The 27,174-nt window shown below is 39.6% G+C and overlaps 1 pseudogene; it reads left to right on the top strand.

Moving 5' to 3' along the window:
• The first annotated feature begins 23,376 nt into the window (after positions 1-23,376).
• On the top strand, positions 23,377-24,272 carry LOC133081813 (elongation factor 1-alpha 1-like; annotated as a pseudogene).
• Positions 24,273-27,174: the final 2,902 nt, after the last annotated feature.

Genomic DNA, 27,174 nt, shown 5'->3' on the forward strand with positions numbered 1-27,174 from the left:
TGAATGCTTTTGATTTGTGGTAACCCTGGGTTTCAAGTATGTGACCCAAAACTATATCTACTTGCTTTAAACTCATAGTCATATAAGATCAAACATATTCAAAATGATCTACACTTTTATATGCACCTCACACAAAATTTTGTGATTTTGATGTCCTGGTTTACATTTTCATGCTTATCCCTTTGCTGTTCATTATAGTTTTTATTGAAATATATTGTAGTTTTTTAATTGAAATGTAGTTGATTTATGATGTTCTGTTAATTTCTGCTGTACAGAAAAGTGATTCAGGTATATATATATATATATATATATATATATAAAATATACATTATTTTTAAATATTTTTTTCCATTATGGTTTCTCATAGGCTATTGAATATAGTTCCCTGTGCAAGGGAACAACAAGTAGGACCTTGTTGTTTATCCATTCTACATATAATAGTCTGCATCTGCTATCCCCAAATTCCCACTCCATCCTTTTCCCACTCCCCTTCCCCCTTTGCCACCACAAGTCTATTCTCTATGTCTGTGAGTCTGTTTCTGTTACACAAGAGTTCACTTATGTCGTATTTTAGATTCCACATATGAGTGATATCATATGGTATTTGTCTTTCTCCTTCTGGCTTACTTCACTTAGTATGATAATCTATATAGTTCCATCCATGTTGCTGCAAATGGCATTATTTCATTCTTTTTTATGGCTGAGTAATATTCCATTATATATGTATCACATCTTTTTATCCATTCATCTGTTGATGGACATGTCTTGGCTATTGTGAATAGTGCTGCTATGAACATAGGGATGCATGTATTTTTTTGAATTATATTTTTGTCCTGATATATGCCCAGGAGTGGGATTGCTGGATCATATGGCAGCTCTATTTTTAGTTTTTTGAGGAACCTCTGTACTGTTTTCCATAGTGGCTGCACTAACTTACATTCCCACCAACAGAGTAGGAGTGTTCCCTTTTCTCCACATCCTCTCCAGCATTTGTCATTTGTAGACTTCTTAATGATGGCCATTTTGACGTGTGTGAGGTGGTACATCACTGTAGTTTTGATTTGCATTTCTCTAATAATTAGTGATGTTGAGCATCTTTTCATGTGCCTGTTGGCCATCTGTATGTCTTCTTTTGAGAAATGTCTGTTTAGGTCTTCTACCCATTTTTCTATTGGGTTATTTGGTTTTTTTGTTCTTGTTCAGTTATGTGAGCCGTTTGTATGTTTTGGAAATTAAGCCCTTGTTGCTCGCATCATTATCAAATATTTTCTCCCATTTCATAGGTTTTCTTTTTGTTTTGTTTATTGTTTGCTGTGCAAAAACTTGTGAGTTTGATTAGGTCCCAATTGTGTAGTTTTGCTTTTATTTCTATTGCTTCAGGATACTGACCTAAGAAAACACTGGTACAATTTATGTCAGAAAATTTTTTGCCTATGTTCTCCTCTAGGAGTTTTATGGTGTAATGTCTTACGTTTAAGTCTTTAAGCCCTTTTGAGTTTATTTTTGTGTATGGTGAGAGGGTGTGTTCTAATTTCATTGATTTACATGCAGCTGTCCAACTTTCCCAACACCACTTGATGAAGAGACTGTCTTGTTCCCATAGTATATTCTTGCCTCCTTCTGACGTGGTATATAATTATTTTTATGTGTTTTGGGATTCAGTTTGCTACTATTTTGTTGAGAATTTTTGCATCTATATTCATGAAATATATTGCCCTGTAATTTTCTTTTTTGGTGGTATCTTTGTCTGGTTTTGATATCAGGGTGATGGTGGCCTCATAGAATGTCTTTGGGAGTGTTCCCTCCTCTTCAATCTTTTGGAAGAGTTTGAGAAGGATCAGTATAATCTCTACTTTATATGTTTGGTAGAATTCACTTTTGAAGCCATCTGGTCCTGGCCTTTTGTTTGTAGGGAATTACTTAAATTACAGATTCTATTTCAGTTCTAGTGATTGGTCTGTTAAAATTATCTATTTCTTCTTGATTCAATTTTGGTGGGTTTTATGTTTCTAGAAACTTATCCATTTCATCTAGGTTGGCGAATTTGTTGGCAAATAGTTCTTCATAATAATATTGTATTATGGTTTTTTGTATTTCTGTGATATCAGTTGTTATTTCTACTTTTTCATTTCTTATTTTCTTTTGGGGATTCTCTCACTTTTTGTCTTAGTGAACCTGGACAGAGTTTTGTCAATTTTGTTTTTCTTTTCAAAGAACCAGCTCTTGGTTTTATTGATTTTTTTCTATTGCTTTTTAATCTCTATGTTTTCTCTGATCTTCATTATTTCCTTTCTTCTACTGACTTTAGATTTTTTTGTTCTCCTTTTTCTAATACTTTTAGGTGGTATGTTAGGTTGTTTATTTGAGATTTTTCTTGTTTTATGAGGAAGGCCTGTATCGCTATGAACTTCCTTCTAATAACTGCTTTTGCTGCATCCCATAGATTTTGTTTGTTTATGCTTTCATTGTCATTTGTCTCAAGTTATTTTTTAATTTCCTCTTTGATTTCATCATTGACCCATTGTTTTTTTAGTAGCATGTTGTTTAGTCTCCATGTAATTGTTTTTTTCTCATTTCTTTTTCTGTAGTTAATTTCTAGTTTCATGCCATTGTGGTAAAAAAAGATGCTTGAGATAACTTCTATACTCTTAAATTTGTGGAGGCTTGTTTTGTGCCCTAGTATGTGGTCAATCCTAGAGAATGTTCCATGTGCACTTGAAAAGAATGTGTATTTTTTTTTGATGTAATGTCCTGAAAATATCAATTAAGTCTAACTGCTCTATTGTATCATTTAGTATATCTGTTGCCTTATTGATTCTCTGTCTGGAAGATCTGTCCATTGATGAGGGTGGAGTGTTAAAGTCTCCTACTATTATTGTATTCCTGTCAATTTCTCCCTTTATGTCTGTTAGTATTTGTTTTATGTATGTGGGTGCTCCTATATTAGGTGTATATATATTTTGACGAGTGTAAAATCCTCTTCTTGTATTGATCCATTTATCATTGTATAGTGTCCTTTTTTATCTTTCTCTATGGGCTTTGTTTAAAGTCTATTTTGTCTGATATGAGCATCGTGACCCCTGCTTTCTTGTCATTTCCCTTTGCATGAAATATCTTTTTCCATCCCCTCACTTTCAATCTATGTGTGTCCTTTGCTCTAAGTGGGTCTCTTGTAGGTGGCATATCACAGGCTCTTGTTTTTTTTATCCAATCTGCCATTCTGTCTTTTGATTGGAGCACTGGAGTCCATTGACATTTAAGGTAATTATTGATAAATAAGTATTTATTGCCATTTTAAACCTTGGTTTTCCATTGATTTTCTATTTCTTCTTTGTTCCTTTCTTTTTCTTTTTGTTTTTCCTTTTGTTGTTTGATGATTTCCTTTTATCTTATTTATTTATTTGTTTGTTTGTTTATTAAATGATAGCCTACTCTTTTTTTTTAATATATTTATTTATTTATTTTTGACTGCATTGGGTCTTTGTTGCTGCACATGGGCTTTCTCTAGTTGTGGTGAGCAGGGGCTACTCTTCATTGTGGTACTTGGGCTTCTCGTTGCAGTGGCTTCTCGTTGTGGAACATGGGCTCTAGGCACACAGGCTTCAGTAGTTGTGGCACGTGGGCTCAGTAGTTGTGGCTCGTGGGCTCTAGAGTGCAGGCTCAGTAGTTGTGGCGCATGGGCTTAGTTGCTCCACAACACGTGGGATCTTCCTGGACTAGCGCTTGAACCCGTGTCCCCTACATTGGCAGGCGGATTCTTAATCACTGCCACCAGGGAAATCCTCCTTTTATTTAATGCTTGTGTTTTCTTTCTGGTTTTTGTGAATCTATGATATCTTTTTGACTTGTGGTTACCCTATTTTTCATGTATGTTAACCCCTTCCTATATCTACTTGCTTTAGACTGAAAGTTGTATAGGCTCAAACATATTCTAGGAAAAAAATCTATTTTCTTACTCTCCTCCCCCACATTTTATGATTTTGATGTCCTCTTATACATCTTCATGTTTATCCTTTTGCTGTTCTTTGTGGTTATTATCACTTTCACAAAATTTAAAAAAAAAATTTTTCCCTTTTTAATCTGTATACTGGCTTATTTAAGTGATTTACTTTCCAATTGTTATTTTCTGTTTTCTATAGCTTCTTGCTTCTTTTCAATTTAGAGAAAACTTCAATATTTCTTTTAGGATAGGTTTAGTATTGCTGTATTCTTTTAGTCTTTGCTTGCCTGAGAAATTCTTTATCTCTCCTCCTATTCTAAATGATAATCTTGCTGGGTAGAATATCTTAGGTTGTAGATTTTTCCCTTTAAGCACTTTGAATATGTTTTGCCACTCCTTTCTGGCCTGCAACGTTTCTGTATAGAAATCAGCTGATAGCCTAATGGGGGTTACCTTGTAATTCACTCTTTGTTTTTCTCTTGCTGCCTTCAGAATTCTCTCTTTAACTTTTGTCATTTTAATTATAATATGTCTTGGTGTAGGTCTGTTTGGGTTCATCTTGTTTGGGACCCTTTGTGCTTCCTGTACCTGGATATCTGTTTCCTTCTTTAGGTTTGGGAAGTTTTCAGCCATAATTTCTTCAAATACTTTTTTGATCCCCTTTTCTCTTTCTTTTTCTGGAATCCCTATTATGCATAGATTGGCACACTTTATATTATCTTATCTGTCTCATACTATTTTCATTTGACCTTCTGTCTGCTGTTCTGGTTGGGTGATTTCCATTATGCTTTCTTCCATGTCGCTTATTTGTTTTTCTGCATTGTTTATTCTGCTATTCATTGCCTTTAGCTCAGCTTTCATCTCAGCAAATGAATTTTCTAATTTTTCTTGGTTCTGTTTTATAGTTTCTAGTTACTTTTTACAGTAGTCTGACTTTCTGTTGCTTGCTTAGTTCCTTCAGTATTTTCATTATCTCCTATTTGAATTTGGTGTCTATTAGATTGAAGAGGTCTCTTTCATTGTTTGTTCTTTCAGGGGAATTCTCTTGGTCTTTTAACTGGGAGCGGTTGTTCTGCTTCTTTATTTTCCTTATATTTCTCTTACTCTGAGTTTAGGATAAATGATTATCTACTGTGGTCTTTGAAGACTATTTTTATATTAGAGCATCCCTGTGTTACTTGCGTGGGTTTAACATTTTTGGTGTGAGGTCTGTTTTTAGCATGGATGCCTGTCGCCTCTTTCCTCAGTGTGTGCTGAGTGTGTTGATAGGGGGTGTATAGATGTGGTGGTTGTCACTCGCCCCTGGAGCCTGCGATAGTAACAGTGGCAGCAGCCGCTGCTTGCACTCACCTCTGGAGCCCACGGCTGATCTCAGTCCTGGGTCCCTTGGAAGTGGTGCCCTGTTGGCTGAGATCATGTACTCAGAGAAACAGGCTGTTATGGTGGCCCTGCCCTTCCCTTCACATGCCCTCCAACAATGGTGCCTTGCCTCTATAGCAGGCCTGGGCTCCTTCTACTCATACCCCAAGTTGTGGGTGCACCACACTCCAGCCCCTTCACGCTGTCTCTGCACAGCCAACCCCAGTCATCTCCCTGGGTCTGACCTCTGAAGCTCTAACTTTGGCACCCAGCCCCCACCTGCATTGCAGGGTGTCTCAGTCTGGGGAGCACAGGGCGGTGGCACAGACCATCTGTGCAGGTCTCTCTCTGTTCTGCAAACTGGTTGTTGCACTATCCTCCAAATCTCCGAGGCTCCCCCTCCATCTTTGCTGGTCTCCCCACCAGTGAGGGGGCTCCCCAGAGTGTGAGAGCCTTTCCTCTTTCACAGCTCCCTCCTAGGGGCACAGGTCCCATCCAGATTCCTTTCTCTCTCTCTCTCTTTCTCTGTTTTATCTTTTGTCCTACCCGGTTACATGGGGACTCTTTTTGTCCTTTCAGAAGTCTGAGGTCTTCTGCCAGTGCTCAGCAGGTATTCTGTGAGAACTTTTCCACGTGTAGATGTATTTTTTGATGTGTTTGTGGGAGGGGGTGAGCTTCATGTCCTACTCTGCCATTTTGGTCACTCTCCTGTTCATTGTAATTATAATCACTTTTACAAAAAATTTTTCATTGTTTTTCAATCTATGTACTGGCTTATTTATTTATTTATTCATTCATTTTATTTTGGCTGTACTGTGCAGCTTGTGGGATTCTTTTAATCTTTGCTTGTCTGAGCAATTCTTTATCTCTCCTTCTATTCTAAATGATAATCTTGCTGGGTAGAGTATCCTAGGTTGTAGGTTTTTCCCTTTCAGGACTTTGAATATATCATGCCACTCCTTTCTGACCTGCAAAGTTTCTGCAGAGAAATCAGCTGATAACCTTATGGGAGTTCCCTTGTAAATGACTCTGTTTTTCTCTTTCTGGCTTTAGAATCCTCACTTTATCTTTAACATTTGCCATTTTGATTACAGTATGTCTTGGTGTAGGTGTGTTTGTATTCATCTTGCTTAGGACGCTCTGTGCTTCCTGTACCTGGATATCTGTTTCTTTTTTAGGTTTTGGATGTTTTCAGCCAAAATTTCCTCAAATACTTTTTTGACCTCCTTCTCTCTTCTCCTTCTGGAACCACTATTGTGTGTAAGGTGGCACATTTTATATTGTCTCATAGACCTTTTATTCTGCTTTCATTTTTTTGCATTTGTGTCTCTGTCTGCTGTTCCGATTGGGTGATTTCCATTATTCTGTCTTTCAGATTATTTGCTTCTGTGTCATTTAGTCAGCTATTCATTTCTTCTAGATTGCTTTGTATCCCAGAAATCAAATTATCTATTTTTATTGGTTCATCTTTATAGTTTTTAGATCCTTGTTACAGTGATCTGCATTTCTATTGATAATCTTTCTTAATTCAGTTAGCATTTTTATTACCACCTTTTTGAACTCTGGGTCTGGTAGTTTGGCGAGCTCTGTTTCTTTATTTATTCTTTCAGGGGGCTTTCTCTTGCTATTTATTTATTTATTTACTTTAAAATTTTTTATTTATTTTATTTATTTTTGGCTGCATTGGGTCTTTGTTGCTACACGTGGGCTTTCTCTAGTTGTGGAGAGCAGGGGCTACTCTTCATTGCAGTGCGCTGGCTTCTCATTGTGGTGGCTTATCTTGTGGTGCACGGGCTGTAGGAGTGCAGGCTTCAGTAGTTGCAGCACATGGGCTCAGTAGTTGTGGCACATGGGCTGTAGGGTGTGCAGGCTTCAGTAGTCATGGTGTGTGGGCTCAGTAGTTGTGGCTCACGGGCTCTAGAGCACAGGCTCAGTAGTTGTGGTGCACGGGCTTAGTTGCTCCGCAGCATGTGGGTTCTTCCTGGACCAGGGCTCAAACCCGTGTCCCCTGCACTGGCAGGTGTATTCTTAACCACTGTGCCACCAGGGAAGCCCCTCTCTTGCTTTTTAAATTGGAAATAGTTCCTCTGCCATTTCCATTTTACTTAACTTTCTCTGTCTCTATGAATTTAGGAAAAACAGTTATCTATTCTGGTTTTGGAGGAGTGTTTTTATGTGGGAGCATCCATGTGTAGACTATGTGTGTCCAATGTCTTTGGTGCAAGGGCTGGTTTTTATATGGATGTTAGCCACAGCTTTCCTCAGTGTGTGCTGGCTGCTGTCACATTTATAGGGGGTGTGGTTGGTGTTGGAAGATCTAAAGCTTGTGCAGGGTGTGAAGTGGGAGTTCCTCTTTGCTTTATGGCTGTCACTGTCCTGTCATGGGCTCAGTCTGCTCCCCAGTTGTTAAAGTAGAAGCCCTGAGGGCTAGGCTTGATGAGGCTCTGTTTCCTTTGAGTGTGTGCCCTGCCCCAAAAGAGAGGGTTGCTGAAGTAAGTGAGGCCCTTGCACTAACAGAGGACCAATGCACTGCCTGTGTAGGTGTCCACAGCTCTGCTCTGATGCAGCCCAAGGTCACATCTCTTCCCCTGTTTTGGTCATCCCTGATCTAGTGTAAGGCTGTGGCGTGGAGTGGGTGGGGCTAGAGCATTCACTAGGCTGAGAGTGGGGCGTGGGGTGTTGTGGGGCAGGAATTGAGGTGGCTGTTCTGCCATCAGAGATATGGGCTTCCTCGGTGGTAGTCTTCTCCCAGGACCTTTCTGCCCCAGGTCCAGTGCCAAGCTGTGGCATAGAGTAGGCGGGGCCAGAGCCCTTGCTCAGCTGGGAAATAGACCATGGCACCCTGGGCACAGTGTCTCTTGTGGAGCAGCTTGAGTGAGCATTGACAGTGGCTGCCATTGCCCTACCCAGACCACACCCCAGGCTTCCTGGGCTGTCTCTGTGTAGCTAGACTGAGTCTTTTCCCAGGGCCTGGCTGACCCAGATCTCCTGCCAAGGTGTGGTGTGGAGTGAGCAAGGCTGAGGTGTTCACTCAACTCAGATTGGAGAGTGTGGCAAGGTGGCAGTTGCCAATGCAAAGCTCTCTCCACCCTGTCTGTTCCAAGCCAGCACACACACACTCTTTGCAAGTACAGTCTAGGCTTCTCCAGCCCTTCTATCTGTCCCAGTGGTTCTCCCAGCAGCCAAAGGGTCGTGTCTCCTCCACATAGGACCCCAAGACTGGGATGCCCTATCTGTGGCTTGACCCACTGACTCCCTAGGGTGAGGGTCCACCTGTGTAGACTTTTTCTTCCTTTCAGGGTAGAGGTCCCAACCTTATGCCTTTTTTTTCATCCTACCCGTTTATGTGGAAATCTTTCTTGCAGCTTTGGTTGTATAGGAATTCTTCTGTCAGTTTCCAGTTAATTTTCCATGAGAATTGTTCCACATGTAGATGTATTTTTCATGTGTTTGTTGGGGGAGGTGAGCTCCACATCCTCCTACTCTGCCATCTTGATCTGACCTATGTTCAATTGATACTTGACAAGAGTGCCAAGACCATTCAACAGGGAATGAACAATTTCTTTAACAAATGGTCCTATGATGATAACTGGATCACTACATGCAAAAAATGAAGTTGGACCCCTTCCCCACTCATATACAAAAAATTAACTCACAATGGATCAAAGACCTAAATATAAATGCTAAAACCATAAAACCCTTAGAAGAAAACATAGAAGTAAATATTCATGATTTTGTATTTAGTAGTGTTTTCTTAGATATAACACCAAAAGTATAAGCAGCAAAAAAAAAATAGATAAACTAGACTTCATCCAAATTAAAAACTTGTGTACATCAAAGGACATGATCAAGAGAGTAAAAAGACAGCCCACAGAATGGGAAATTATTTATAAGTTATATATATGATAAGTGTCTAGTATTCAGAATATATACACACACACATTCTTATAACTCAACAACCAAAGGAAAACAACACAATTTTAAAATGGGAAAAGGACTTGACTCCAAAGTAAATACACTGATGGCCAACAAGCTCAGTAAGAGATGCTCAACATCATTTTCATTAGGGAAATGCAAATAAAAACCACAGTGATATATCATTTCATACCCACTAGGATGACCATAATAAAAAAACAGAGGGGAAAATAAAGAGTGTTTTCAAGGATGTGGAGAAATCGGAACATATGTACTTTTCTGTTGGTAATGTAAAATAGTGCTGCCACTGAAAAATAGTTTGGTTGTTCTTTAACAAGGTAATATTAGAATTATCATGTGACCTAGCCATTCCATTCCTAGACTTATTCCTAAAAGAATGGACAACTGGTGTTCAGACAAAAGCTTGTACACAAATGTTCATAGCAGCACTCTTGAGAATAGCCAAACGTTGGAAACATCTGATGAATGGGTAAATAAAATGTGGTATTTCCAGGGAGTTCCCTGGTGGTCCAGTGGTTAGAACTCAGCGCTTTCAGTGCCATGGCCCAGATTCAATCCCTGGTCAGGGAACTAAGATCCTGCAAGCCTTGCAGTGCAGCCAAAAAAAAAAAGTGGTATGTCCACACAATGAAATATTATTCAGCAATAAAAGGTAATGAAGTACTGATACATGCTATGATATGCGTGAACCTCGAAAGCATGCTAAGTAAAAGAAGCCAGACACAAAAAGCCCCATATTTTATGATTCCATATATATGAAATACACAGAATAGACAAATCCATGGAGACAAAGGGTGGATTTGTGATTTCCATGGGCTTGGGGAGGGGATAATATGGCGTGCCTGCTTAGTGGGTATGGGGTTTCCATTTGGGATGATGAAAAAATTTTTGAACTAGATAGTGCTGATGATTTCACCAAAGTGTGAATGTAGTTAATGTCACCAAATTGTACACTTTAAAATGGTTAATATCATATTATGTGTATTTTGCCACAATGAAAAAATAAAGTTTAAAAAAAGGAGATTCCCAAAATCTCCAAAAACAAAAACTGAGAAAATTCACTGCATGCTGACCTGAATTAGACGTACAAAAGGGACTTGAGGACACGGGGAGGGGGAAGGGTAAGCTGGGACGAAATGAGAGAGTAGCACTGACATATATACACTACCAAATGTAAAATAGATAGCTAGTGGGAAGCAGCTGCATCGCATGGGGAGATCAGCTTGGTGCTTTGTGACCACTTAGAGGGGTGAGATAGGGAGGGTGGGAGGGAGACGCAAGAGGGAGGGGATATGGGGATATATGTATACATATAGCTGATTCTCTTTGTTATACAGCAGAAACTAACACAACATTGTAAAGCAATTATACTCCAATAAAGATGTTAAAAAAAATGACCTGAATTATGTACTGATGTGTGCTGCAACATGTATGAACCTTGATACCATTATGCTTAATGAAAGAAACCAGACCAAAAAATGCACATTTTGTACAATTCCATTTATATGAAATGTGCCAAATAGGCAAATCCATAGAGACCAAAAGCAGATTTGTGGTTGCCAAGGGCTGGGGGGAGGGGAAGAATGATGAGTGACTTTTAATAGGTACAGGGTTTCTTTTTGGAGTGAGTAAAATATCCTTGAATTAGATAGTTGTGGTAGTTGCATAACTGTGTGTACGCTAAGAACCAATGGATTTCACATTTTAAAAGAGTAAATTTTTTAATGCTTTATATCTTAAAAAAAAGAGAGAAATGACCCAGCTTTGGTAAGACAATTGTGGGGTCCCCCTTCTTCTATTAGTGGAAGGAGAGTGGCAGGATTCAGGGTTTTGCAGTGGTAAATAGTAACGTGACAGAGAGAGAGAGAGTAACAGAGATTAATTCATAGGTGAAATGTGTTGTTTGTTCTCAGTCAGTAGTAATGTCTTTGCTGCATGAGAAACCAAGAGCTGAAGTGTGGATCCTAGAACTAATTCAGCAGAAGCATCAGCAAGTTTTACAGTGGCAGCTATTGCCCTATGGCAAAAGTGGATAAACCTTTGCATCTAGGTCCTAGTATACAATGTTTTTTGGTGGGTCCCATGAAGCCTAAGCATTTGTCCTGATGAACAAGTAGACAAAAAGCCTTTTTTTGTAGTTAGATGCCTAGGAAAGGAGGCTACTGAAGAACTTCTTAAGGTTACAGAAGACCTGTTCATGTTTGGATTCCCAGAGGAGAGAGTCTTTTACTATGGATTTAGTCAATTCATAAAGAGGTGTCAAAATATCAGAAAAAACTTGACAACCATAACCTAAATATCCAGTGAAACCTAGAAATCCCCACAACTGTCTTACAATATGTGTTTTTTGAGGGGTCTGGCTACTTTCATTTAGTATAATGGTATCAAGTTTCATCCTTGTACAATATATCAGTACCTCATTCTTTTTGATAGTTAAATAACATTCCATTGTATGTATGTACCACATATTTATCCACCTGTCATTGATGGACATTTGTGTTGCAAAGAGAAAGAGATGATATAGGAAGACAACTAGAAGGCAAGGAGCGGGAGCACTAACTAGGGAAATGAATCTAGTTTGTTGTTGCTTAACTTCATCAAATTTCTCCCTAGCTTTGGCTAAAGAATCTTTTAGTGATACAATTCCCAAATCAGAATTTTGTTTGAAGGCCTTTGCTTACCAATAAAAAACTGCTTCCCATTGGGCCTGAGAAATATTATTCCTTTTCTCTTCTAAGGAGCCTCACAAATGAAAGATTTTGTTCAATTCAAATGTTCCCCCATTGAAATCCCAAACCATCCTTTATGAAGTTATGCCATTTAGAGAAATAGGCACAGTTAAAATTATAATGAGAGGATATATATATCAGGAGTTTTTCCTAGAGGAGGTGAGAATTTAAAAGTATACAGCCCCATGAAAAGTAGCTACTTTTAGTTGAAATTACAATTTGTATCTCAGACCCCCCCAACCTAATGGTTAGCCACCTCTGAACACAGACCCAAGAATTTGTGCCACCAGGCAGATGGAAAGCCAAAGAGAATGCTCTCTCTGAATGAAAGCCAAGCTCTCAGGACAAAAATATCAGAATTGAAGGAGAATTTTATCTTGTTTTACTGGTGACTCACAGCAGATTTCATCTGGATGGAACCAGTCCATTGAGAATCAAAAACTCACTGGCTTGTGAGGCTTATAGGACCTGCTTCAGTGTTCTACCCATGATTCTCATTATGATAAATGACACTATTACAAAACACAACACAAAGTAGAGGCACAAAAGAGGGGAAAACTGTATGAAAGGAAAGTCCTATTTATACCGAGGATGCCAAATAAATGTCAGCCGGTATCAAAACCCAGGTAGCAAACTGAGAATAGACAAGGAACTTAAGATACAGACAATGGAGTTCATATCTGGTACTTACTTACAAAATCTGTGTGGACTTGACATGTAGTGAGCAGAAAAGCACAGGGCTCTACATGGGTGCTGCACATCTAAGCCTGAGGTACTGTGGGATGGGCAGTGTAAATCATGTCCGGGTGAAGCCTCTAGGAAAACCATAGAAATAAACTAAGATCACCCATATGAAAATAAACAGCTATTATTCAGACCTTGCTATAGCAAGAGAGTCAGCCATTATCACTTATGTTTGGTAGAGCTCAGAGGCTATCAGTGGAGTGGGAAAGATTTCTCACAGGGGAGTCAAAAAAGAGGAAGCTTCAGGTATGCTCTTTTTAGAAGTTGTTGGCATGGAGAAGCTGGAAGCAGGCTAACAAGAAGCTTGAAATCTTATGTGATTGGTTTGGGGAGCACATTTGGTCTTTCCTGGTTGGTCCTGAGTTGGAAGTGGAACAAAATTAAGGAAACTGGCAGTCAGTGACCAAGTTATGACCATTCTGTGCCAGTTGCTACAGAGATTATAGTTTGGCTTCCTGGGCTGGTTGCTGCAGTTTATGGTTTGGTTTCCTGGGCTTCTTACCTGTGTCAGAGTTCTATTGACATATATGATCTGGCCATTGTCTGTTTGTATATTCAGTCTCTCAGTGACAAGTACAAAACACATCAGAGCCCAGATAAATCAGAATCTGGCCATCTAGCTGTGGCCATAGGTACCCAAGGCAGACATTAAATTCTTTGCTCTCAGGGCAAAGTGCAGCCAGAGAGCAAACCAACAGGCAGGAGACCAGCAGGGCCCTGTAACACTAAGGTACTTCAGAAGATTGGACGCCCACTCCTGCTGGGCCTGCCCTGTGAGAGAAAGGAACAGGGAGAGAAGTGGACTTCTCCAGGGTCTTTGTGGGGAGACCACTTGAGGCACCTAACTTAGAGACATCAGAACTGTGGTAGTATCATTGCTGCCAGTTATGGGTTGCTATCAGCCCACCACCTCTCTGGGACTGAGGTAGTAACTCAGAGGGCAAGGGGATGACTTCACATGCTTTGGAAATCCTGCTCAGTTTCCAAGGGCCACCGCTGAGGAGAGGTAGGACAGGGGGACCGACACTGTGTTCTCTTTAGTCTTGCACCCCAAAGGTTGCCCCTATGTTAATTCCTGGACTATCTCTGGGACTGGTGGGGCTACAACTGTGGACACGCAGGATCTACACAGGAACCCGAGAGAAAACTCCACTCTGAATGGTACCTTGGCCATTCCAGCCTCCAGGTCTGTCCCTTCATGTCTGCCTGGGACCCCTGCAAGGCATGTCCCCTAGATTCCATGATCCACAAAGGCCCAGAGGTTGCAGGATATCTGTGTCCTCCCCTACTTATGCACTCTCTCCTCCCAGCACATACACTCCTGAATTTGGCGAGCCCCACCCGAAGTTTCAAGGGTGGGATCCAGGCTAGGTCCTTTGGACTGAAGTCATGAAAATTAATGCTGCAGCTCCCATAGCAGCCTTGGTAAGGAGGCCTACTCTTTGGCTGCTCACATTTTTTTGCTTCACGTCTGATAGAAAACAGAGCCACCTGTCCAACTCCATCCCACTCCCCCACCCAATCACAAAAGCTCAGTGTTTCAGACCCAAGGCAGATGGCAAGAGAGAGAGGAGGGGAGGGGCTACCCACATGCTCCAGAAAATCACGGAGTTTGTCCTCAACGAAAAGCCTTTAGTTGTTCACAGAGAATGCACAGCAGTACAGTGGTGCTGTATCCTTGGAAATCACAAGTTGCTTAGGGGAATGCAGCCTGCCCGTTGCCTCCTCTCTGCCCGCGCTAGATAGTAACCCAAATTCCAATTAGAGAGAAGTAGATTAGACATCCCCAAGGCAGATTTCCATAGAACCTTTGAAGAGATGCAGGATTCAGAAAGACTGCAGGAGTTGTAGATATACCTCAATAGATGTTTCTCCAGGCCTCTGTTCTTCTCCCCGGGTCTGTTCAGGATCATTTCTCTTGTTCAGGTTTCCTTCTTGTTTTAAGTGTTACAACCCTCCCAGGAACTGTTACACGTATTCTTCAAAAGCACAATAGCTACATCTGGTAGCTAGGATTGGTTGGGCTATGATTATTTTCTGCCCCAATAATTCTTCAGGAGGCTGTTATGTAGGTTACAGCATGCCTGGGCATTCAAACACTTTCTGGGAGTGTAAACTGAAGAACTCTTTCTGGAGGGAATCTTGGCAATGTGAAAATATCAAATGCACATACCTTTCACTCAGCATTTCTTATTGCTAAAAATCTCTATGGATGTTCATTCAACAAATATCTGAATGCCTACAATGTGACAGGCAATCTTCTAGGTTCTGGCTATACTTGCAAAAGTGCCCCAAGGTATATAGACAAAGATGTTCATTGAATCAGTTTGTAATAGCAAAGAAATAGAAACACGGCATCCATCAGTAAAGGCACAGTTAAATGACTCAATATGTCTACATGATTAAACACAAAACTGCCAATTAAAAACAGAGTTTTTGACATATACCAGTATATCATGGTATAGAAGGATCTCCAAGATAAATGAAGTGATTCAGTGAGACACGTAGCTGTATGCATAGTATTTTCCTTTATATAAATAAAAATGTATAAGACAATATGCAGAAACAAAAATCCACGTATATGCATATTTTTCCCCAAGGAATCAAAAGAAACTGTTAACAGTGGTCATTTCTGAAGAGAGGAACTTTAGGGGAAGGTGGCTTTTACTTTTATTTTTGTAATATTTCTGTATTTTAACCATGTTCATACATTATTTTTACTTAGTAAAAAATGACAATGGGGGGAAGAGTCAACTGGACAGTGAAATTATGGACTACTTTTTTCTTTATATTTCTCAATATTAGAGAAGAAAACATAAACATTACTTTTAAAGGGGCAGTGTTACTTTATGCCTTTGCACAGAGCATTACTATGCCCACTCAGTGACTATGATGGGTGATCAGCTTCCTCTTAGAACTGTATATGCTCTCTCTGGGATTTGCTTTCCCTATCTGCAAAACAGGCTGAAGGTGGGGAAATAAGATGATTTCCAAGGACTTATCCAACACTTGAATTTTATCAAAACCTTGTTCTGCCCACAACCAGGCACTGTCCTAGTAGAGACCAAGAGCCCTTTCAGTAACTCCAGAAGGGACTGCAGTAGTCAATGGCTTAGTTCCTAAGGTCTTCCTTGCTCTTCCTGCTGTAGCCCATAAAAAAGTCGAGGTTTAACTCAAGTCCTCTTGGCTTCAGGGAGAAGCAAGGGCTTCTTTGGTTTCCAAGTCAGAATAGGCTCAAGGACAGCTGTACATTCTCCCAAATCATGCTTCAGTATTTCCAATATTAATGTTGAAAAGTTGGGATGATAGTACTAACCTGTTTGTAGGTTAGACTCGAGACAGAGAGGAGCAGTCCTTTGATTTAAAATCTGAGAGCAAATTAAGTGTTAATATAAAGGCCTGGAGGCAATGGACCAGAACTAAAATTAATTGTCTGTTATGACTCCACTTTCAGGAAACCCTTATCATCAATGTGTGAGCTTTGTTAAATGAGCTAAAAAAAAAAAAAAAAAAAAAAAGCCTAGGAGAATCACTTGTACACAGTGAATAGTTAATCAATGTTAGGTGAATTTTAATCTGGCCTTCCTCCTGACATAAGTTGAAGACCACTGATAAGCGTTCATGGTTATAGTTCTTAATTTTGTCTTTGTATAATGAAGCAGTGTAGAGGAAAGTTTGCTTATAAAGGGTTAACAGTTGACATTTGAACAACATGGGTTTGAACTGCACAGGTCCACTTTCAGGAAGATACTTTTCAATAAATATGTACTACAGTACCACACAATCTTCAGTTGGTTGAATCCTTGGATGCAGAATCTCAGATACTGAGGGCTGACTATAAAGTTATACACTGACTTTTGACTGCACAGAGGGTCAGTGACCCTAACCCCTGCATTGTTCAAGCATCAACGATATTCCTCTTTCTTCTTCTCCCTGGGACATGTGGCCCTTCAGAAGCAACTTTGGATTAATAGATGATGACAGAATTTTACTATTCTGAGTTTTACAGCTCAGCTTTCTCTTATAGTAAGGTCTTGAGTGTGTAGAATGTCTTTTCCATGACAGTCTCTAAGGCAATTCACTTATATGTCCATAATCTTCTCACTACTCATAGAACATGAGAAGGAATGAGGAGGGAGAAATGGAGGACCAGAAGCTCATACAGCTAATGACTAATCTGGAATAAGCACTTCCCACAGTTATCCCCCTGGACTCAGTGCCGAACAAGAGGCAAAAATGCCCAGCTTCCAGTTTCTCCCTGGAAGAGATTTGACTGCCTAATGTCCTTGCATTTTCAGCTGCTGGCTGAAGGTCAGGCTTCTTATTAGCCTGCATCTGTGAGCTGATAGAACAGGCAATTAATAGTCTTCCAGGAGCCCAAACAGGCATGTGGGGACTTCGTGTGCCTTCTCCCACCAACTACCTCCAGTGATAAAACCAAGCCTCCAGTTTCCCCCTAGAAGGAGTTGGACCACATATCTAGTGCCCCAGCTTTTATATCTGTACCATAGGGACTGGCTTCTAACTAGCCTATCTCTGGGAGTTGACAGGGCCCAGCATTTGCTAGTCTCCTGGGACCACGGAGAACTAAGAGGTGGCTTTAATCAATAATCATTAGTCTTCTGGGAATTTAAACAGCTGGGTGGGCACTTCCTATACCTCCTCAGCCTAGCTTGTTCAAGAGAGAGAACCAGCCCTCCAGCTAACCCACCTGTCTCTGAGAGCTGACACAACCTAGCATTCGCTAGGCCCCTGGGCGTGATCAAAAGCAAAACAAGTTAAAATAGTGTGTGGTCTGAACGAGAGTGTAAGTATTTGTAATAGATCCTCTCTCTGGCAGAGTGCAGAGTGAGTGGGTGATAAACTCCAGCTCCCAGCTTCTCCATGAGAAGAGAAGGAATTGGACCACACATCTAGCACCCTGACATTTCTAGCTGCTACTCAAGGGACTGGCTTCTGTCTTACCTGTCTTGGGACACTGATGGGACTCGGCACATCCTAATTTCCTGGGGCCACTAAGAACAAAGATGGTGGTTTGAACAAGCACAAAGGTTTGTGAGGCACCCAGAACCTCTGGCTGTTCTGATTGGCAAGATTCATATCTTACATGAGGCCAGTGGTGCGTAAATAACATTTTTAAAAATTTTATACAATTTTAAAAGGTTACTTTATAGTTATTACAAAATATTGGCTATATTCCCCCATGTTGTACAATAACATCCTTGAGCCTATCTTACACCCAATAGTTTGTACCTTCCACTCCCCCAATAATAATGTAACAGGGAAGAACCTTTGTATTCTATTACAAGTTAATCACTGAAGGGATGTTGCCTGTAAGCTTAAATTATACATTATAGCCCATCTCTGGGAACCCCGCCTCCCAGTTAATGAGCTTTAACTAAAATACCTTTGTTTAGCTCACAGGGAACATCTTGACCAGGCCCACCTGTGAATGACTGCAGGAAGGGAAGAAATTAACACATCCCCTCTGGAGGCTGACCGGAATCAGGAAATGTTTGACTTTACTCCCTCCCCTTTTAGCATAAAAGAAGCCTGAATTCTAACTCAGGCAAGATGGTTTTTTGGGACATGAGTCACCATCTTCTCAGTCTGCTGGCTTTTTGAATAAAGTCATTATTCTTTGCCCCAACAGTTCATCTGTTTATTGGCCTGTTGTGCAGTGAGCAGTACAAGCATAGACTTGGTAACAAATTTTGGTACAGCCAGCCAGGAGCCTTGCTGCTCAGGGCCAGCTGGCCCTAGTTGGGGAATTTTGGGATAAGGCCCTAGCAGCTGCCGGAACCACTTGTCCTGAAGATCATCCCTTCAAAATTCCCCAAAGCAGCACCAGCTGCCCCAGCACTAGGCAGTTGGAGCAAGGAATTGACATTTGGGAGCCAACAGGCTCCACACAGTAGGGTAAGTCGCTCCAGTGTGTACAGCCAGAAACTTTATTTCCTTCCGTTTGGGGCTTTTTCTCCAGAATAAGCCAATTTGTTTTGTATTTGAGTTGGGTATCCTGTTGGAGAGAGGAAAGAGTTGTTGGACTTCTACCTGATCTGTGAACTGGTTCATTTGTTTCTTTGGATGCTAGCATTTGTGTGTGCAGCTTGTGTTTTGTTTGTCTTGAATTTCTGTCTCTAAAAATAGGGAATGTTTCAACTATCCCTAAAGAAAGTCCTCTGAGGTGCATTTTGGATAAGTGCTCTGATCACAGCTATAAACCCATGGGTGAGAGGAAGATGATATTTTATTGTAACAATGTGTGGCCACAGTACCTGTTAGGATCTCCACAAGGGGCTTAGGCAGGTTTATCCTGGGACCCTGTGCACCATGTACTGCTATCCTTGCTGTGTTAATTATGTCATTTATGGTCTCTTGTGTCGTTGGTATATGTAAAAACCCAAGACCAAACTTGAGGGTTTATTTAGGGTTTTCTGTTTGTCCTTTGGGTTTTTTGTTTCATTTTGTTTGGTGCTGTTTCTCCATTTACAGCCAAATCAGTTTTGTGATATTTAAAACTTTTACTGATGTCAAATGGAGGAAAGGAACAGAAAAAAAAAAACTGTTCTTGTCCAAGAGTGGGACATTCCCAGGAAGAAAAGGAAGGTTCCAGTTGTTTCCTAAAATCACCACAAGCTACAAATAGAAATAGAAGTGTATTTTCCATAAATATTAGTTAAAAGGGCTTAGCCATCTAGACAGGTGACCTTGATTTGTCCCATCTGCCAGAAACCCAATTTGAATCCAACCTCTTTTGTAACTGATGGGTTTTACAATGTTGTACCTGACTCACGGCTGAAATTTTGGAATGGCAACTATAAGGTCCCTGTGTTTGTGTGTTTGTACATATTATAGATGTGTGGCATTGCCAAAATTAATTTGTAAAAGAGCTCTGTTTAACTGGCTTAAAGGAAATTAAGCACTTACATAAATACTCATATATAAAAGAAACTGGCCAGAATTAATCTTGGGTTCATGTGATCTAGGAAATATTCAGTATTGAATTAATATTTTGTATTAAATTTAGCTTAAGCCTGTTGGTTTGATTGATATAGTCATGTCTTTAGAGTCATCAACATTAAGTGTAATACTTTTTATTGTACCTAGGTTTACTAGAAATCAAATAAGACTTATTCCTGTTACAAAGTTTGTCAGCAAGAAAAATAATATGACAAAGGTTTTAAGTAAATAAAATAGAGGTAAATGAGGTAAGAGTTTTAGGTAAACTCTATAGGAATAATTATGTTCTGGGAATGTCTATCTAAAATACTCTCTCTTATTTATATATATATTTTTTAAACAATAAAAATTTATTGACTATCTACTATCCTTACATCACAAGGTATTATGTCATAAGTAGGGTTTGTATATGGAGAAAAATACAATCATTAAAATAAATGCACTGTATTTCTTTTTTTTTAATTTTTATTTCCCCTTTTATTTATTTATTTATTTATTTATTAACATCTTTATTGGAGTATAATTGCTTTACATTGTTGTGTTAGTTTCTGCTGTATAACAAAGTGAATCAGCTATACGTATACATATATCTCCATATCCCCTCCCTCTTGCGTCTCCCTCCCACCCTCCCTATCCCACCCCTCTAGGTGGTCACAAAGCACTGAGATGGTCTCCCTGTGCTAAAAATAGTCTCTCTAGATTTTCATAACTTTAAACTAAGTTAAATGAAGAGAATTCATTGTCTCTCTGGGTCATTGCAAATAGGACAAAATATTAGAACATTAATTGCTGGGCAGGTCTAAGTTTACCTACCTTTGCCTTCTTGAGGGAGGATGACTAAAGCATAAGTTGTCAATCAGGAAATGCTGGTATGACAGACAGTTTATAATTACTTGCTTCTTGGTTTTCACTAGAGATTAAAGTTTTTTTTTTTTATAAATTTATTTATTTATTTATTTATTTTTGGCTGTGTTGGGTCTTTGTTCCTGTGCGAGGGCTTTCTCTAGTTGTGGCGAGCAGGGGCCACTCTTCATTGCGGTGCACAGGCCTCTCACTATCGTGGCCTCTTTTGTTGCGGAGCACAGGCTACAGACGTGCAGGCTCAGTAGTTGTGGCGCACGGGCCCAGTTGTTCCGCGGCATGTGGGATCTTCCCATACCAGGGCTCGAACCCGTGTCCCCTGCATTGGCAGGCAGATTCTCAACCACTGCACCACCAGGGAAGCCCCGAGATTAAAGTTTTAAGGTTAAGAATTATAAGGGAAACATTTCAGTATGCAAAGATGTAGGATGTGTGTTTTCAGCTAAGAAGGTATGAGGAATGAAATGCATTTTTGTTAAAGGGGAAAAGGTGTTTCTGTCCTAGAGCTGGTTGTTTCCGAATGGAAAAGAAAGTGAGGAACAGATTAATATGGATATAATATGGATACAGAAAATTGTGGAAGGTTTGTGGAGGAGGAAAACTGAAAGAGTTGTTTGCGTGGTCAGGATTGGCTAAGATAAGATTGAACTTAATTTAGAAAATGAATTTTAAATTAGAAAATGAATTTTAAAGGTAAAGTGGTACAAAACCTGAATTTGGTTCTCTAAGAGGACAAAGTTTTCTTAAAATATTGAACTGCTTTTGGTAATTGTGAGTTTCTTTAAGTGATCTGTATTTGCCATTGATCTTTTATTATCCCTGGTTAAAACTTTTTGATATTTTTGACAAACTTCCCAAAGATCAAATTCTAAATGAAGTTCATTCGACCTCTAGCTAAATTTGAGGTTTTCCAAAGGGTCCCTGGAACACCTCAGATTGTTTTCTTTCTATTGCAGAGAGGAATATTAAACTAATTAGGCTTATTTGGTATATTAAATTATGTGGGAAGCATTATCAAATAAGCGGTGATAAAATTTCTTAGATTGTATCATATGGGTAAACATTAATATACACATTCTAGAAACTATATAGAACTCCTGGGCTTCCCTGGTGGCACAGTGGTTAAGAATCCGCCTGCCAAGGCAGGGGACACGAGTTCAAGCCCTGGTCCGGGAAGATCCCACATGCCATGGAGCAACTAAGCCCGTGGGCCACAACTAAGCCTGTGCTCTATAGCCTGAGAGCCACAGCTACTGAGCCCGCGTTCCACAACTACTGAAGCCTGTGTGCCTAGAGCCTGTGCTCTGCAACAAGAGAAGCCACGGCAATGAGAAGCCCATACACTGCAACGAAGAGTAGCCCCCGCTTGCTGCAACTAAAGAAAGCCTGCACGCAGCAAAGACCCAACACACCCAAAAATAAAATAAATAAATTAAAATTTATTTTTAAAAATACTATATGGAACTCCTAAAATGCTGATGTATCCTGGTAAATGATCAGTCATAATTTTAGTAATTATCTTAAAATGTTTTATGTCACAGCAGTAACCAAGTTTTTTTTCAATTGCATTGCAATCCTGGTTGGTTGAGGCCAAAGCAAAAAGGCATCCTTTTAATGGTTAGAGATGATCAATTGGTATTCATGGTTTTACAGTGGCTTTTGAATAACTCTGTAACTATTTGTGAAGAAGCAGGGAAGAACGATGAAATCCTTTGTGTGCCAGCATGTGTGCTATTACATCAGGGAAAATAAGAAAATGGAATGAGACTGAGGGTATGTTGCTTCAAATCTTAACTCCTCCGGCTGAGCTCAGGACTTCCCCTCCTTCTAGGGATCAATTAGAAAATCCTGTGTTAGTTTCTGGGGCACAGGGACTTGGTCTGGTATCACAATTTAAGACCCAACAGGGCACCCAATTTGGGCCAGGAGCCACTCCCAGGGCAGGGTAATTTCCATTGCTGGTATCTCATATAGGGGGCTAAATGCAAATAATCAGCCAGATGGGTTTCTCAGACTTTTTTAATTGGAAAGATTACAACCCTCCTTTATAGGGAGGATCCTCTACACCTGAAGCCCACTTGGCAGTACCCAGCCGAACCAAATTAGGACCCCAATGAGGGAAGAATGCCCTTATTAGAACACTACTTATTAGTGCATCTTGGCAGGGCTTTGAAAAGGGGAACCAAAGCAAAAGAGTTTGAACAAAATTCAAGAGACTGAAAATAAAAATCCTTTCCAAAAATTCAGAGAGGTCTTATCAGGCCTACAGACATCATCTTAATGCAGATCCTGAAGCCCCCTAAAATATTAGAATGGTAAATTTGACCTTTTCTTTTGGGCAAAGTGCCTCAGATATCAGGTGAAAGTTACAAAAATTAGACGGTGCACTTGGAATAAATTCTTATCAATTGGTAGATGTTGCTTTTAAAGTGTTCAACAGGGAGCAACAACAGAAGAAAGAAGACGCAAAATGAAACACCACTTTTTGGCAGTGGTATTGGATTCCTGGCAGCTGAGTAACTGAAGGAGAGGTAAGCCACTATTGGGGAAGGAACAATGTGCTTACTGTAAGGAGGAAGAACATTGGAGAACAGATTGCCCTAGGCTGAAACATAAGAAGAAAATAAAAGACAAGAACCTCTCATAAGGTAGAAAGAGGAAGATTCTGAAGAATGAAGAGGCCCAGGGGATCCCTTGGACTTGAGGCAACTAATTCCCTGCAGGGGCCCCCAGTAAAACTGACAGTGGAGAATGAGCTGATTAACTTTTTGATAGACTTCACCCTGAAGTTTTTCACCAGAACAGCTTGACAGAGTCCCACCAGAACACACTTTAAGCCTACAGATGGTGTTCATGAAAACTCCAGGAAAGGAAACAGAGCTCTCCCACACCCTCAAGGTCTACAAAAGGGTAAGACCAGAAGTGTGTGTTAACAGCAGCCCAGGGAAGGCCAAAAACACATGGCCAATAGTAATCCCATTAAAAAGGGATGCTGGGACACCTAATCTAAAACAACATCCTGTGAGGCAAGAGGAGCACTTCTCCCACAGATTGACTTATCAGTACCAGCCAGTGTATTCCTAGCCAGTGTATTCCTTGTGTCTGCCCCTCCAGGAGGTCTACAAAATTGGTGGTATTGGTACTGTCCCTGTGGGTTGAGTGGAGACTGGTATTCTCAAACCTGGCATGGTGGTCACCTTTGCTCCAGTCAATATTACAACTGAACTAAAGTCTGTTGAAATGTACCATGAAGCTTTGAGTAAAGCCCTTCCTGGGGACAATGTGGGCTTCAATGTCAAGGACATATCTGTCAAAGATATTCGTTGTGGCAGTGTGGCTGGTGACAGCAAAAATGACCACCCATGGAAGCAGCTGGCTGCACAGCTCAAGAGATTATTTGAACCATCCAGGCCAAATCAGTGCTGGATATGCACCTGTGCTGGGTTGTCACACAGCTCACATTGCTTGCAAGTTTGCTGAGCTGAAGAAGATTGATTGTTATGGGGAAAAGCTGGAAGATGGCCCCAAATTCTTGAAAACTGGTGATGCTGCCATTGTTGATATGGTTCCTGGCAAGCCCATGTGTGTTGAGAGCTTCTCTGACTATCCTCCTCTGGGCCATTTTTGCAGTTCGTGACATGAGCCAGACAGTTGCTCTGGGTGTGAAAGCAGTGGACAAGAAGGCAGCTGAAGCTGGCAAGGTCACCAAGTCTTCCCAGAAACCTCAGAAGTCTAAATGAATATTATCCCCAATACTTGCCACCCCAGTCTTAATCAGTGGTGGAAGAATGGTCTCAGAACTGTTTGTTTTAATTGGTCATTTAAGTTTAATAGTAAAAGACTGGTTAATGATAACAATGCATCATAAAATCTTCAGAAGGAAAGGAGAATGTTTTGGGGACCATTTGTTTTGTGTGTGGCAAAGTTATTAGTTTTTAAAATCAGTACTTAATTGGTTAAAGCCCTCCTTAAGGAAATTATCCCTTGATTTGGATTAAGGCATTGGAACTACATTCATCCTGGAGCCCACAGTCAACAGGAAAAACCAAGAAAATGAATAGTAACTTAACTTGGGATAAGGCCTTGCCAGTTGCTCTGATATTAATCAGTGGCTCCTTCTAAGAAGCAAGCTTAAATTAAGCCCTTTTGAAATATTGCATGGTAGGCCATTCCAGGTGTCTGCCCAGGTGAGAGAATCTATAAGTGCTCTAAAAGAACTAGCAGTTGCCAAATACATTAAAACTTTGGGCACTATACTAACCTCTGTTCATGAGTTTGCCTCCAACAAGTCTGCATATCCAACTGAAGTAGATGGTAATTTCATTGCAGCTGGAGAAGGGTTAATCAATTTGTTTAACTTTGTCCAAATAATTACAACAGGAATTTAGTGTACGTATTGGGAACTGGAACCAACACCCCAAGTTCAATTACAAATTAGACAGAGTGCTAAGGGGTTTCATCAGGTTCAAATAGTTGTAGCTAAAAAAGGACTGACTAAAGATTATAAGGAATATTTGTCGCCTCCATTCAGCAGGAAGTAGCCAGAGTGGTCTTTGTCCCTTTTCCCACAAGACTGTGGAATGGACATTGACAGTGCGGAATTGTAACAGGGAAGAATCTTTGTATTCTATTACAAGTTAATCACTAAAGGGATGTTGCATGTAAGCTTAAATATACATAATGGCCCATCTCTGGAACCCTGCCTCCCAGGTAATGAGCATTAAGCTAAGCTACTTTTGTTTAGCTCACAGGAAATATCCTGACCAGGCCCACCTGTGAATGACTGCAGGAACACATCCCCTCCAGAGGCTGACCAGAATCAGGAAATATTTTACTTGATTCCATCCCCTTTCAGAAGAAGCCTGAATTCCTGAATTCTAACTCAGGCAAGATTTTTTTTGGGACGTGAGTCCACTATCTTCTTGGTCTGCTGGCTTTCTAAATAAAGTCATTATTCCTTGTCCCAACAACACATCTCTTGATTTATTGGCCTGTTGTGAAGCAAGCAGTATGAGCTTGCACTCAATAACAATAACTTTTAATTCTACTATAAAAGATTAAAGTATTAAAAACAATTATAAATTATGTTAATGATACATATCAATAGTATATAATGAGTGAGGAGGAGAGATAAAGCTGAGACTTTTTGTATGCAAGTGAAGTTGTTATCAACTTACTTTAAGTTGTTATCAGCTTAAAGTAGACTATTATAGCTCTAAGATATTTTAGGTAAGCCCCTATGTGACCACAAAGAGAATACCTATAGAAGTTACACAAAATAAAAAAAAAAATCAAAATCTATCAATACCAAAAAAAAAAAAATCCAATGGGAAGACAAAGGAAGATAGGAAGAGAGAAAAAGAGGGACAAAAGAATCACAAGACAAGCAGAAAACAGCTAACAAAATGGCAATAGTAAATCCTTTCCTATTAATAATTACATTAGATGTAAATGAACTAAATTCCCCAATAAGGAGAGTTACTGAGTGGATTAAATAAGAAAGATCCAACTTTATGCCATCTGTAAGAAACTCTCTTTAGATTTAAGGATACACATAGGCTGAAAATGAAAGAATGGGAAAAGATATTAGCCACTCCTGCTTTGTTTTCTTTTTATTATGAGACACAGACTTTAAGTCAAAAACTGTTTCTAGAGATAAAGACATTATATAATAAAAGGGTCAATTCAACTGGAAGATATAACAATTCTAAATACATACGTGCTCTGATGTTGAGTGCATAAGTACACTGACAAACTGAAAGGAGAAATTGACAGTAATACAATAATAGGAGATGTCAATAAACCCACTTTCAATAATAAATAGAACATCCAGACAGAAAGTCAATAAAGAGCAGAATTGAGCAATGCTGTAGACCAAATGGACCTAACGGACATATACAGAACTTATCATACAACAGCAGAAGAATACATTTAAAGTGCACATGGAATATACACTAGGATAGGTCACACATTAGATCACAAAATAAATCTTAACAAATTTAAGAAGATTAAAATCATACCATGGATCATTTCCTACCACAATGGAATAAAACTAGAAATCAATAGAGGCAAGAAAATGGGAAAATTCACAAATATGTGGAAACTAAATAACACACTATTTAACAAGCACTGGGTAAAAGAGGAAATCAAAAGGGAATTTTAAAAATATCTGAAGACAAAAGAAAATGAAAACACAACTTACCAAAACCTACAGGATGCAGCAGAAGCAGCACCAAAAGGGACTTCTATAGTAATAAAGGCCTACATTAAAAAAGATCTCAAATAATCTAACTTTATACCTTAAGGAATTATAAAAAGAACAAAATAAACCCAAAGTTAAAATAAGGAAGGAAATAATAAAGATTTAGCAGAATTTTTTAAACTAGAAAAACAATAGAAAAAGTCAACAAAACTTTGATTCTCTGAATATTGATATTCATTGGACAGTTAGATGAAAATGAATTGCAAATATTAATGAGTCACAAATAAGACCTATTTCTTGAAAATGGAATAAACATCAACTGATACTCCTATAGTAACTATTACACTATTAAAAGAGGTAAGGCCCCTGAAAAAAACAATTTTGGAAGAGATGAATTTTAGAAAAAAAATGAACAATAATGACAAACCCTTAGCTAGATT

The sequence above is a fragment of the Eubalaena glacialis genome, chromosome X (genome assembly GCF_028564815.1).
Source record: "Eubalaena glacialis isolate mEubGla1 chromosome X, mEubGla1.1.hap2.+ XY, whole genome shotgun sequence".
Classification (NCBI taxonomy): domain Eukaryota; kingdom Metazoa; phylum Chordata; class Mammalia; order Artiodactyla; family Balaenidae; genus Eubalaena; species Eubalaena glacialis.